Source organism: Lycorma delicatula, chromosome 2 (genome assembly GCF_047948215.1).
Source record: "Lycorma delicatula isolate Av1 chromosome 2, ASM4794821v1, whole genome shotgun sequence".
In the NCBI taxonomy this organism is placed as follows: Eukaryota; Metazoa; Arthropoda; class Insecta; order Hemiptera; family Fulgoridae; genus Lycorma; species Lycorma delicatula.
The window spans coordinates 75,397,663-75,411,399 of NC_134456.1; the positions used below are offsets into that span (position 1 = coordinate 75,397,663).

The 13,737-nt window shown below is 31.2% G+C and overlaps 1 long non-coding RNA gene across 3 annotated transcripts in view; it reads right to left on the bottom strand.

The window, feature by feature from the left end:
- Window positions 1-2,119: 2,119 nt before the first annotated feature.
- LOC142318908 (uncharacterized) overlaps window positions 2,120-13,737 on the bottom strand; it is a 209,996-nt gene continuing 198,378 nt past the window's right edge. For all 3 annotated transcript variants that reach the window (XR_012755075.1, XR_012755074.1, XR_012755073.1), the window contains exon 3: window positions 2,120-2,976. This is a non-coding gene — a long non-coding RNA (uncharacterized LOC142318908). The remainder of the gene's footprint in view (window positions 2,977-13,737) is intronic.

Here is a 13,737-nt window from a genome sequence, read left to right on the forward strand (position 1 = left end):
TGTTACATTCTATGAATACATTGGTTTATCTTTTTAATTTTATTGAAACACGTTTTTTTTAATATATATTTTCTTATTTTTTTTAAAAAGTAAAAAGTTTATTAAGTAAATTATAAGCCCAGTATGTGTGATAAACCTTTTAATAATTTTCCAGTTATCCGGATTTGACCTTGCAAAGGTTGATATGAAGATATAAGATCAAAATTTCACTGTAGTCATAAATCGTTGCCGGTGAAGTAATTTTTTTCTCTACTGAAATTTTACTCAGACTTGAAAAACCAAAGAAAATTATTTCTTAATTAAAACTGACTTTTTTACGTAATTCGAATAAACGACCTATGTGAAACGTCTAACAAAATTATACAGACTTTTAATTTCATTTACTAATTTTTTCTCTTATTCTCGTCTAATTTGGGTAACTTTCGATCTACAATTTTCAATCTTTCTTGTAATAACTATTTTTGCCGATCTTTCTTGTAACAACTATTTTGGCCGATCTTCGTGGCAAAGTGGTAGCGTATCGGCTTTTCATCCGGAAGTCCCGGTTAGGCATGGCATTTTTTATAGGCTACAAATTTCCATTAGGGCTAATGACCATATCAGTTCAGCCTGTAAGAAACTGTAATAAAACGAACGGTTTTATACACTTTCATTATTTAAAAAAAGGTAAAAAATAAGAAGAAATCAATAAAAAATTGCGCAGTAACCGTTACTTCTGTACCACAATTAATTTATTTAATTTTTCAAAATTTATTTTTTACTGCCTTGTACGAAGTAAAGGAAGTATTGTGATCGCGAAAAATTTAGGTTTTCAGATTTCAACGGGAATAGTCATTTTGATCATCACTGAATCCATTATGACTATTCTCAACATGACGTCTGTATGTACGTAACTCGCAAAACTCAAAAACGATTAGGTGTACGATGTTGAAATTTTGGATTTCGGACTGTTGTAACATCTAGTTTTGCTCTTCCCCTTTTGATTGCAATGGACTGAATCAAAAGTGTATAAAAAAAGCCCAAAATTCAAAATAATTTGATATTGGAAGTTTTCTTAACTGCAGTAATCAGCCCTCATTGAGATATTTTCTACGATATATCATAACTGGTATTTATATTCATTAATTCCAGAATTACAGGCAATGAAGTTTTAATTATTGAAATATGGGATCTTACAAGGGTAACCCAGAGGGTTGGTCTAGTGGTGAAGTCTAGCGTTCAAGTCCTAGTAAAGTCGGTTATTTTTACACGGATTTGAATACTAGATCGCGGATACCGGTATTCTTTGGTGGTTGGGTTTCAATTAACCACACATCTCAGGAATGGTCGAACTGAAACTGTACAAGAACTTCATTTACACTCATACATATAATCCTCATTCATTCTGTGAAGTATTATATGAACGGTAATTACCGGAGGCTAAACAGGAAAACGAAGGAAAGGATCTTACAAGGGTGCATCGGTTCGAATCAGACTTCATATCCTTTTTTAAACTTTCTTTTTTTAATTTAAATATATTGATTATTAATATTTATTAACCTCCTACTCCAAAAAAAGTTACGATAAATAATAATTACAATAAAAAAAAAATGAACAAATATTAGAAATTATTAATTAAATAAAATTTATGTACTTTTATTTCAAAAAAAAAAAATTATATATAATTTAATTTAATATGCGTACATAAACGTCATGTGATGTCCACATCATATGATTTTTCACATGTATTCACATATATCGTTCTTTGAGGAATTTCAATGGAAAACACTCTATGCATGTCATATTTTTTTTGTTTTATTCAAATTTACTTATGGTTCCGGTAAATTGAAACCGATTGTAAATCAAAAGCTGCCAAATAAAAAAATGCGTTTTGTCATTACAAATTACTTTTAATTACAATACATTTATCTTATCAGTACGAACATAAAAGTTTTATTATTATTATTATTTCATAACAAAAAATACATCAAAAATTATTATTACGATTAATATTTGATATTTTTAAAAATGTTGAAAAAATAATATCAGTCTACAAGTGAAAAAAAACTTTTTTAATACGCAATAAAATTAACATCAAAGTACGTTTTACACTTTCAAATGTATAGTAAATTTTATTTACTTTTAACAAGAATTTCATTGCGTATTCCCTTTGATGTAAAAATTTTGAATTCTAAAAGCAAAGTAACCTTAAAAATCGGATAAAAGGTAAAACAACAGTCCGCATTCAGGAATTCCTTGCTTGTTTAAAACATTCACAGAAGTCTTTTTCCCTAAAGACTAACCTAGTTTTCAAACTTTTTAGAAAGTAAAATACAACAGGAAATATTTATCTTTTCTTAAAAAATAAAAAAAGATAAAATAATAGAGTAGAATTGAATCAAAATAACAAGAAATGATACGCAGGATATGACCTATATTAACTCGCTTTCTTGTAAACCAATATGAAATAGGTTTTATCTTATCATATGACCTTTACATCATAATATAATTTTGATGTAAACGAGTAGAAATAGCATACTGCAACTGGGAAGTTAAACTTGCAGGACATAAATTCTAAAAATATTAAAATTACTTATCATCATTCTGAATTATAATGTTGAACTTATTAAAACGAAAAGAAAATGAGAATTTAATGATGTTTCTCTCAATTAACTAACTGTAATAAATACGCTAAAATAAGAAGCATTAATGTAAGAAAACTTAATATTTAACAAAAAGAAGAGATTTCCAAAAATTTTCCATATTTCTTACAGATTAAAATTTTAACTTAAATTAAATCGTCGCAGTTTTTTCAGCTGATTTTCGAAGTCGAAGTCTTTGAGATTCAAGTCCTAGTAAACGTTAGCTAATTTTATACAGATCTGTATAGTAGACAATGGGCACCGGTGTACTTCGGTGGTTAGGGTTCAATAAACCACACATCTAAGGAATGGTCGGCCTGAGATGACTATGCGTCCCTTTCACGTCATTATTACTCTGTAAAATTTATTTAAAGTTTATTGTTCAGGAAACTGATTGTAAAAAAAAAAATTCACACAAAAAAAAACAACAAAGAAATAGCCCCAATTGTAGTGAGTGTAACAGAAAACTAATGAAAATAAATCTTCATATTTTTTCAGTACATCAAAGAAAAATAAAACAAAAAAAGATTATTATAAAGTAGAAATAAAACAACAAATAAATATCTCTATTGAATGGTCATCAAAACATTTCAGAGAAGATATAGATAGACTTGACAGGTAAAAAAATTTCGGGAATAGTTGTTTAAAATTAGAAATCTGTAAAAAGTTAAAAAGGTAATTATGGTCACATATTTTAATACTGGAACTGTCATATTCTTCTTCATCGTATTCTGTGTGTATCTGTATCTTGGCAATGTAGATTTTCTATTACCAGTTCTCTAAATAAATTTAAATTCAAAAAACAATTTAATTGTCATGTTATACCTTGATAACTGGTATTATGTAATAATTTCATATCATAATACTCATTACCTTATTTACCTATCATTCATTTTAAACTGTACGTCACTAACAAATGATTTAAGTTCACTGGATACATTGATAATGCTAAATGTTAATTATAGTTTGCTTATTGTTTAATATTAATGAACCGACCGTAATATTACAGCTTATGTGTATATATATATATATATATATATATATATATATATATATAAAATCAATGGATGTAGCCGGTACTTGATGAAAATTCATAATAACAAAACAAAATAAACAAATATGTTATTTAATTTTCACAAAATTATTAAAAAATCAGAACAGCTACTTCGGTACACAAACTTCACAACAAACACATGTCTATGTCATAAATCAATAACAAGTAAATAAATCTGATTATCCTGCGATAGTCTGATACTCTCGAAGAATATTTTGGCATTGAATCTATCTGTATAATATATTTATTTACAAACGTGTACACTAATAAAGTTTTTTTAATGGAAAATTGCCAAACACTGAGACTTTATACTACGCTAAAAAATTTAAGCTTAATTAAATGTTGTAATACATAAATAAAAAATTGTATTTTATCCCTACAATTAAGGTAAAAAATATTCTACTATGATAACACCTGGCTTAGAAAAAAATAATTTAAAAATTTACTTTAGGAAGTTTAAATAAAAGTTAGAATATATGCAAAAAAAAATTGTTATTAAAAAACAGGATTTTTTCAATTATTAAAAAAAAATTATAGTAATACTTAACAATGATTTCTTTAATAAACGTTAATATATGCAACAAAAAAACGTTAGAAATCATATATAGTATCTCCTCAACCACTCATTTAATTTTTTAGAAAATGTACAAACTACCACACCAAGTTTCATGTACACTATTATAAGATTACATGCAGGACATCATTCCTTAAAAATAAAGCAAAATAGAACTCTACACCAGTGCATAAACCCAACATTTCTATCTATTCGTTCTTGCCTATTACCGCTCTTGAAATGCTCGATATAGTCAGTCATTCATTTTCCCACCTACAGGTGCATTTCGTTCAAGCCGTGGATTGTAGTGAGCCATCTCTTTACTATAGACAAAACCAAATGATCTGCTCCTACATAGCTAGGATTAAAGCGCAACCAAATCATCCGACCATTGACGAGGTGCTCTTCAACCAGCATGTTAATCGACTTGAGGAAAAGTCGAGATCTACTGCTTCGCTAGTCATCAAAGTTCATCTTTTCTTATCTCTAAATATACAATTACCAACGTAACTCAAATATACTGTTACTCAACGTTATTACCCTCCTTTGGGGACATACCTCAAAAGTTACTGATTTAATCGTTGTCGATATCAAAAAAGTACACGAAACCGGTTATCTTAGGAGAAAAGTTTTATAATAGTATAAATAACGTGAATTCTAATGTTATAATTTATAAAGACTGATCTAAACACGATAATTCTGTTGGTGGTGCTTTTGTGGTTGGCAATATTACATATATGCTTGGTCTTCCCAGCGTAGTCAATGTTTTCATCGCGCAGCTGTATGCTATGAATAAGGGATTAAATAAATAAGCCAATATAATTAGCCCAATATTTCGACACAAACTTCACTGTTCAGATTTCCACGAGTGCCTTGCAGGCTATTAGTGACATGTACTTTTTTACCGTTTAGCCTCCGGAACCACCGTAAGGTATTACTTCAGAGGATGATATGTATGAATGTAAATGAAGTGGAGTCTTGTACAGATCGATCATTCCTGAGATGATAGTAATATATATAACACCCTGACCCCCGTAGCGAAAGACCCTCTCCGCTATGTACTCCAGACACCATGCTGTCTGCGACATACTCTGTTATCTCTGAAAAGTGACGCAGCATAACACAATTGTGAGCTGCACCTGTATCCGTAGCCACAAGGAATTTCGGGTAATGATCGTTCGGCGGAAGAGGCTTGTTTGCAACACCCTTTCACTAATCGCGTTGTTTCTGACGATGTTGTCTGTTTTCTTAAGAGAATGGTCCGTGGACGAATGGAAAAGTGAATGGGATGCTACCATCACCGAAAAACGTCATCCAGTTAAGAACAGTGTGTCACCGTGGAGCTCATCCTGTAGAAATAATCGTCGAGAGGAGGTTATTAGTAGCAGTTTGCGAATAGGGCATACAAGACTCGCTCATGGATATCTCATCTCAGACCGATGCACCCATTTGTGTTCGCTGCGCCTGCCAACTAACGGTACACCACATCATTGTGGACATTGTGGTCTGTTATGCGGCATTGCGTTGGATGTTTAAACTAGGGGCTAAAACCCGAAATATCTTAGGAACAATGTAACTATGTTATCGAATCTCTTACGATTCTTTATCTACTTGCATCTGGGTTTGAAAATTTGATTATTCATACAATATTTTTCGTCTTTTTTACGTTAAACTTTAAATACTATATTTCATTATGGTTTTACTTCGCTTTTAGCATACGACAAAGGCGTTTTCCTGCGTTTTTGTATTACTGTTGTTTAATTTTTAATTTTAATATTTGTTTACTATATAACTATAAATATCGGGTCCGGGCGCTGATGACGACTCTTTCTTGTGAGACCAGAAAAAAAACCAACTAAGATTTTACTGCTTTTGATCTAATCGATCTCTAAACGTTTAATATATAAAAGTCCAAGTCAAATCATTTTTTATTATTAACTAAAAATGTTTGATTTCATAGCTTGAAAAAACAAAAAATAATATATTTAAAAGACACTGAATAAATTTACTTAAAATCACTAAATTTAAAATGTGATACGCACATCTTTAACCAAACAATGAATAGATATGTTACGTGTAAGTATAAGTGTTTTCATTTACATGTAAACATACGTAACCCACACAGCATACGGTAAAACAAAATAGTTTTTAAGATATATATCATCCAACATATACATACAATGCACACATTTTTAGAAAATAAAGGAAAAGGTTGGTATATTGAGTTTTAAGTATGAACAGTGATTGTAAAATTTTCTTTGCTTTTTATCAGAATTTTTAAAACGTACTGAACCCTTGGAGACCAAAGTTGAGGAGAATACATTTATTGATAATGGAAAATAACATTATGAGACCACATATGCACCATTTTTTTGATTACATTCTCCCATTTTTCCGGCAACATCATAACCCTGTCGTTATAGAACTTCTCTGTTTTCTGGTCAAAAAATTGTAACATTTAGTTTTCACAAATCACCTTTCAAATTAACTTAAAATACCATTCTGGAATTTCTGCAGAGACCGAAGCAAATGATAGTCTGACGGTAACAGGTCCGGGCTATAAGGTGGATGAATTTAAACCTCCCAACCAAGTTCTGACGGGTCGTTAAAGATGTATGCGGCCTGACGATGCCAGTGTGGTATACGACACTCTTTCTATTGATCAGTTCAAGCCATTTTTAAAAAAAATTATTAGGTTCAATCACGCTAATTGTCAACAGTTCAGATCTGAGTCTATTGTTCTGCCTGGCGGCAGCAGCTCGTGATGCACGATGCCCTTCCCATCCCACCAAACGTACAAACCTTCCTGGGCGTCAATGTAGGCTTTGCACAGACTATGGAATTTCAACCCTCTCTTTGACCACGATCTTTTTCACACATTGTTGTCAAAGGTTATCCACTTTTCATCACTCGTGATCAACCGCTTCGCAGACAAAAATTCGCAGACAGAAATTAATTTTGAAAAAATAATTGAAAAAAATTACAGAGTAATTTTTTTTCTGAACCAGATCATGTGGCACCCAAACGTTGAACTTCTTTTGGTAGATAACTTACTCCAAATGGTTTAACACTGTTTGGTGATGGACGTTTAGACCACTGACGATGTCATGACTATTTACATGCCGGTCTTCCTCGACTTTTGCCACAATACGCTAACTGTGCAAAAGGCTTAATACTTTTTAGACTACCTATTATATTACAACAATCGCGATAGTAAATATTTGAATCTATTTAGAGCTTAATATTTCTTTTAAAGCCAAATACAAGTATATTATTGTGATTAATTTAATAAAAAGCATCCTGTAAGTAAAATATAATTATTTTTAAATTAATTACTTTTGAAAATAGAAAAATGAATTATAAAAAACATATATGATTTTCAATAATATTTTGTTAGCTCCGTCAAATAATTTAGCAGAAAAGTCCATTTCTTCAATAGAATTTATATTTATAAAAAATCAAAAACAAAATTATACAGACACAGAATTACTATCACATATATTATAATTTAATGACTTAATAATTAAATTAATAAAGTAAAAATTACTTTAGTTTTCAATAAACATTCGTTCTGAAAAATCAGATATTTGAAACTAAGTACAACGAAACTAATAAAAAAAAATAATTGAAATCAATTAATATTAACTAACTCTTTTTAACTGGTGTACTGTAGTTCTTATTTGTTTTACTACTTTTTTCATTAATATAATCTAGAAAATTGATAAATGTTTATTTTATTCATGGTGTAAATATTGTAACGCATAAAATCTTAAATATAATAAAATAATGAAGCAATCGTGCAATAGAGGCATATTTTCTGATGGATACTATTAGGAAGTACTTGCTTTTGAATCTTAATGTTTTTCCCCATTACCACTGGCCTTCCTGATATTTAATGATGTTATTAATTCTCACACTGTATTTATACACAGTCCTAAACAATTAATTACGAATTAATGCTCACAAATTTTTTTCTGTAATAATATACTTCGATCTTTATATAAATGATAAGGATCTTATACACAGTTATTATTGTTTCTAACTTTCGAATTGAAGATTTTTTAACAATTTATTCTAAATACAGTAATCATTAGGGTATCAGTAGATTTAGTAGGGAAATGTATATATGTATTTTAGGGGTCCGATACTACAGGATGACAGATGAGCAGGATTCCAATCTGGTATGCTAATTTGCACATTAAAAAAACACTAAAAGACTATATATTCACTATTTTAAGGTAATTTTGTGTTCAAATAACTTAAATAAACATATTAAAGAATAAATTTATAATAGATTTTCAGCTCTATTCAAATTCTAGAGGAAATGATGAGTCTCATTTCTTCCTTTGTAGGTAATTTTAGGATTGCTTTACAAAATTCAAATATTACTGTTTTTCATTATTATTATTATTATTATTATTATTGTTGTTATTATTATTATTATTATTATTAATCTTAGAACACACGTTTCTCAGAAGTACCCTTTATTAAAAGTAGTTCGTATAAAGGGAACCCACCGAGTTGGTCTAGTGGTGAACGCGTCTTCTCAAATCAACCGATTTGGAGTCGAGAGTTCTAGCGTTCAAGTCCTAGTAAAGGCAGTTACTTTTACACGGATTTGAATACTACATAGTGGAAACGGTGTTCTTCGGTTGTTGGGTTTCAACCACACATTCAGGAATGGTCGAACTGAGACTACAAGACTACACTTCATTTACATTCATACATATCTCTTGTGAAGTAATACCTGACCGGTAATTCCCGGAGGCAAAACAGGAAAAACAATGTTCATATAAAGGGACAATACAATTTTAGGATATTAGCATGCTTGAGCAGTTTGTTATGGTGTTAAAGAAATTACCTTTTACCTTACTATACTATCTTATTTATAAAATACAATAATAAATTTAAAACCTACCCATAATATAAAAAAGCTGAAAACACAGTTATAAAGCCGCGTGGCGGGAAAGTGTGGGTTGATTCTGATGCACGGCTTATACACACAACTTAATTTAAAATATTTATCATTTAATATAAATATAATAGTTTTGCGTTTATTTAATTCAATGATTCTAACTAAAGTACGCGCGCATTCCGTATTTAATTTGTGCGGGTGTGGTGGTACTAGCGGCGACAGTCGGCACTAACTAAACTAATGTAATAAACAACTTATATAGAACAAATTTCGATTGTGTAGCCGGCAGTCAGGTGTAGCTTCGAGGCTTATTACACCAGGTATCGGGTCAACCGGGCGATCAAATTCGAGACCTACCCCGACGAGTTACTTAAATATTATTCATTTATTTAATTCTACCGCTCCTCTGTGACGCAAAACTAGCAGACTACAAAGCTGTATTTCTGTGCTAAACTAGCGCTCCTTGCGGTGACAAGGGTTCTATTAACACAGTATGCCCACTTAGTCACTAGTTTAAATCATTTTTTGGGATGGGGGTGTGATCTTTCAAAAAACTTTTTTGTGCAAATATTGTTATTTTTTAACTGTACCTAAGTAAAATGTAACCTTACTGGAAATCACGAGATACTGAGCGTGTTCTTGCTCTACAGCCTCATCCCGCTGACCTTTTAAGTTGAAAATTTAATGGCGTCATTGCCCCATACATAGAAGTTTTCTGACAGAGTTTGATCAGAATCGGTCCAGTAGTTCTGGAAATATAAAGTGATGTAGAGTCCAACACCGAACGCACACATGTACATACGGATGTGCGGAAAATTTCCGACCATTTTTTTGGGTTCCTTAGTAATCAAAACGTCAAGATCCGGTGAAAATGGCATATGCCGAGTACAATACTTTCTCTTCTAGAGCTATACCGCTCTCTAGACGGGAAAGTAATAATTATTTGTTAAATATATCACTTTCCGCACCACAATGATATTAAGAATTTTAAATATAACGTATAATTTGGTTAATAAAACCTGACAAATAATAATTCCTCTTTGTTTATCACGATATACGTCAATTTTTTTTAAAAATAAACATCACTGATTAACATAAACAAATCCTATTAATGTAGCACCCGGTTTTCGATTACCGTGAAATATTACACCACTTGTTTTCAAACGAAATGAAATTCAATGGATATTTGATTCGATAAAAGATCCCAAGTGTAATTATTTAAATTACACAGATATTAGAGAACACCTGTTGTTATATAACAGGTATGCATTGTGAAAACTGTGCAGGGTATTAAACGATATATACCGTTGAAGTGCGTTAACAGTATCGGTATATGTGCGCCTTTACAGTCGAAGCATTAAACGGAATTAACAAGTACACGTACAACAAAGCAGAACAATTTGTCAACAATTATGACATATGGAACATCGAAATTGTTCTATCTCGTATACGTAACATACATAATTTTAACAGTTTAACGTGTTAAGTACACCTGGATAATTTAAACGTACATTAATTACTCCGCTTAAATTAGATAAAATAATAAAATTAATGGGCGTAACTCATTTATGAGTATCTCATGCTCCTAATAAGTATCTCATGCTTAATAACCATCTCATGCTCCTAATGATAAAGAAAGAAAAATCCCACCAATGTTAAACACAATGAAAGAACGATATTATAGTTAAAGAACTCAAATTTTTGTTTTTATTAATTTATATTGTTTCATACTTTATCCTCGATATTTATTGATGATTATCGTTTACCAATCGAAATGACCATTTAGTTTAGATTTAAAGTTTGTTTTAAAATTTTGAATGTTAAGACAGTTAACATGATTTTATAAAATTCAGCGTTCTAGAATAAGGGAACATATAAGCATGTAAATCGACAAAATTTTGACGAATGTTTGATTTCTTACAAATACATTACTTACTTGTCTCTGTAGCAGCTATAGCTATAGAGAAGGGAAAGTATGGTGATCGGAAAAAATTGGGCATATCCAGTTTTCACTGAACCTTGACGAATGACCTCTAAGTACCCCAGAAAACCTAAAAATAGCATCGATCGAATTTGTCTGTTTGTTATCGCATCACGCGAGAATCAACCGACTGATTATTTTTCAAATTTCCAAGATAATTTCTTGTTATCCCAGGGAAGGTTTTTAGCCATCGACCGGGGTCCTAGCTAATTTGCAGATTAAAAATATTCATTATTTCTTCGCTCCCTCCTTGGGAGCGAAGAAATAGAAAGGAGAGGAGAGAGAAAATAGAAATAGAAGGGAGTTAGGTATGAATTAAAGATATTCACTAAGGAAAAATTAGATTAATTCTTTTACTTCATAATTATATTTCTGCCACCATAGCAAAAAAATAAGTTATGAATTTTTCGTCGTCAAAGGTGTGTGTACTTTAGTTACCATAGTTACTACTATTCTGTCTTTTGTAATTTAGTTTCTTTTTCAGGTTTCTACAAAGCCTGAATACTATAATTATTCTTCTCATAACCATAAGGATAACGTACAGTTCAAGGATCCAGGGGGTGAAACCCTCTGGGTAGATGGGAATGGTGACCAAAGCAAGCTCTGTAGGTGCCCAGGGCGCCGGTCCCCTGGCAAATTGGGAACGGCAAGCGAAGCGAGGGACCCCTGAGCAGTGGCGGATTTCTAAATAGGCTAGCTAGGCTATAGCCGACGGCGGCAAATTTTCGAAGGCGGAGATTTTTCCGCTGCCACTAAAAACGGAAGATCAACTTCGTCCAGTTTCTTATCTGTCTACTCAGTTCTCGGTAATGGGCTGCACGGCGGCAGCCCATTACCACAAATATAATTATATTATATTTTCTTGTACGACTTACCGTTTTGGAGCTGTAGCTTGTGAAAGTGTGAAAATGTTGTGAACTGGGCACGTGTTCGAAACCGGTCTAGTCGCTGAACAATGCCGATCTCCCAAGCTACAGTAACAATAGGACCGCTGCGTTGCCATTGTACCGCTATAACTCTGGAATTCTAAGTCGTACAAGAAAATTTTTTGAATAAAAGTTGTCTTTTTTTGAGATTAACAACTTTTCCAAATGCAATACAGACGAAAAACAATTTTTTCCGGTGAATACCAGAAAAAACACGTTTTTTACAACTTCAGCGCCACCTAGTATTTCAATTTCAAATTATATGGCATAACTTCAAAGATGGTAATTGTAGAGAAGAATGTACTCTACATTTTTTGTTTGTAAAACATTTCTCTAAAATGCATAGATTCAGAGAAAAACGCATTTCAAAAACTTTTTGAGTTTTTCAAAAATCTGTGGGAGGGGGTGTTAAAAATCTGGAGTTAAGCTTCCCTCATCACCCCTAATGCATGGACAAAGATCAATCGGTAGGTAAGGATTTTCAAATACAACCTATTTTGATGACAAATTGCCTGTACTAAAAGTAGTATTTAATATACAGTGTTCAGTGTTTATATATATATATATATATATATATATATATATATATACATACACTACTTCCATTATTACATTATATTACCATTATAATTGCATTATTACATTACATACATATACATACGTAACCATAATATTCAATTAATTCCGATAATTTTTTGTTATCGACTGTTGAGAGACTCGATATTTGACCAACCTACCAATTTAATTACTCTTTCTATACATTTCTCGTAAAAATGCAATAACTAGCTTTTTAATAATTAAAAAAAAAAATTAAATATGAAATATTTCCACGATTATTTTTAAAAAGCCATATTAAAAAAAAACACAACAAACGATGTGGTTAGCCTAAATTTTAAAAATTAGCGATATAATACTAAATAAAAAAGCTGAAAACCAGTTTTCTATAGCTTTTTTTCTATAGCACGGGTTACATACACATACACACAACTTCAAATAAAATATTTATCATTTTATTTAAATATAATATTTTTTATTTATTTAATTCAATGAATCTAATTAAAGCCCGCGCGCATAGTATTTCATTTCTTTGTACGAAGTACCGAAAAATTTCGGTTTTCAGATTTCAACGGAAATATCCATTTTGACCATCCCTGAATCCAATTTTTCTAGTTACGGCGTGACGTCTCTGTACGTACGTATATATCTCGCATAACTATTAGCCGTAGAATGTTGAGACTTCTGATTTATGACTGTTGTCATCTGGTTGTACACATCTCCTATTGATTGCAATCGAGTAGTACAAGGGTGTCCAAAAAAGCCGAAAAACAAAAAAATAAATTATATTTTGGACTTTTTATTAAGCGCAGTAATAAGCTCTCATCGAGAGCTTTTCAACGATATATCATAAATTGTACTTGTTTTCATTGGTTCCAGAATTAAAACCCAATAAAATTTTAAATAATGAAATATTTGGATCTTACAAGTGGAAGGCATTTTTTTTAATTTAAATAAGTTGATTTATTAATAATTACAGGTTTATTTATTACAATCACAGGTTTGTGATTGTGGATTTGTGTAATTCATCGTGTATACCGGTGTTCTTTGGTGGTTGGGTTTCAATTAACCACACATCTCAGGAATGTTGACCTGAGACCATACAAAACTACACTTCATTTAAATTCATACA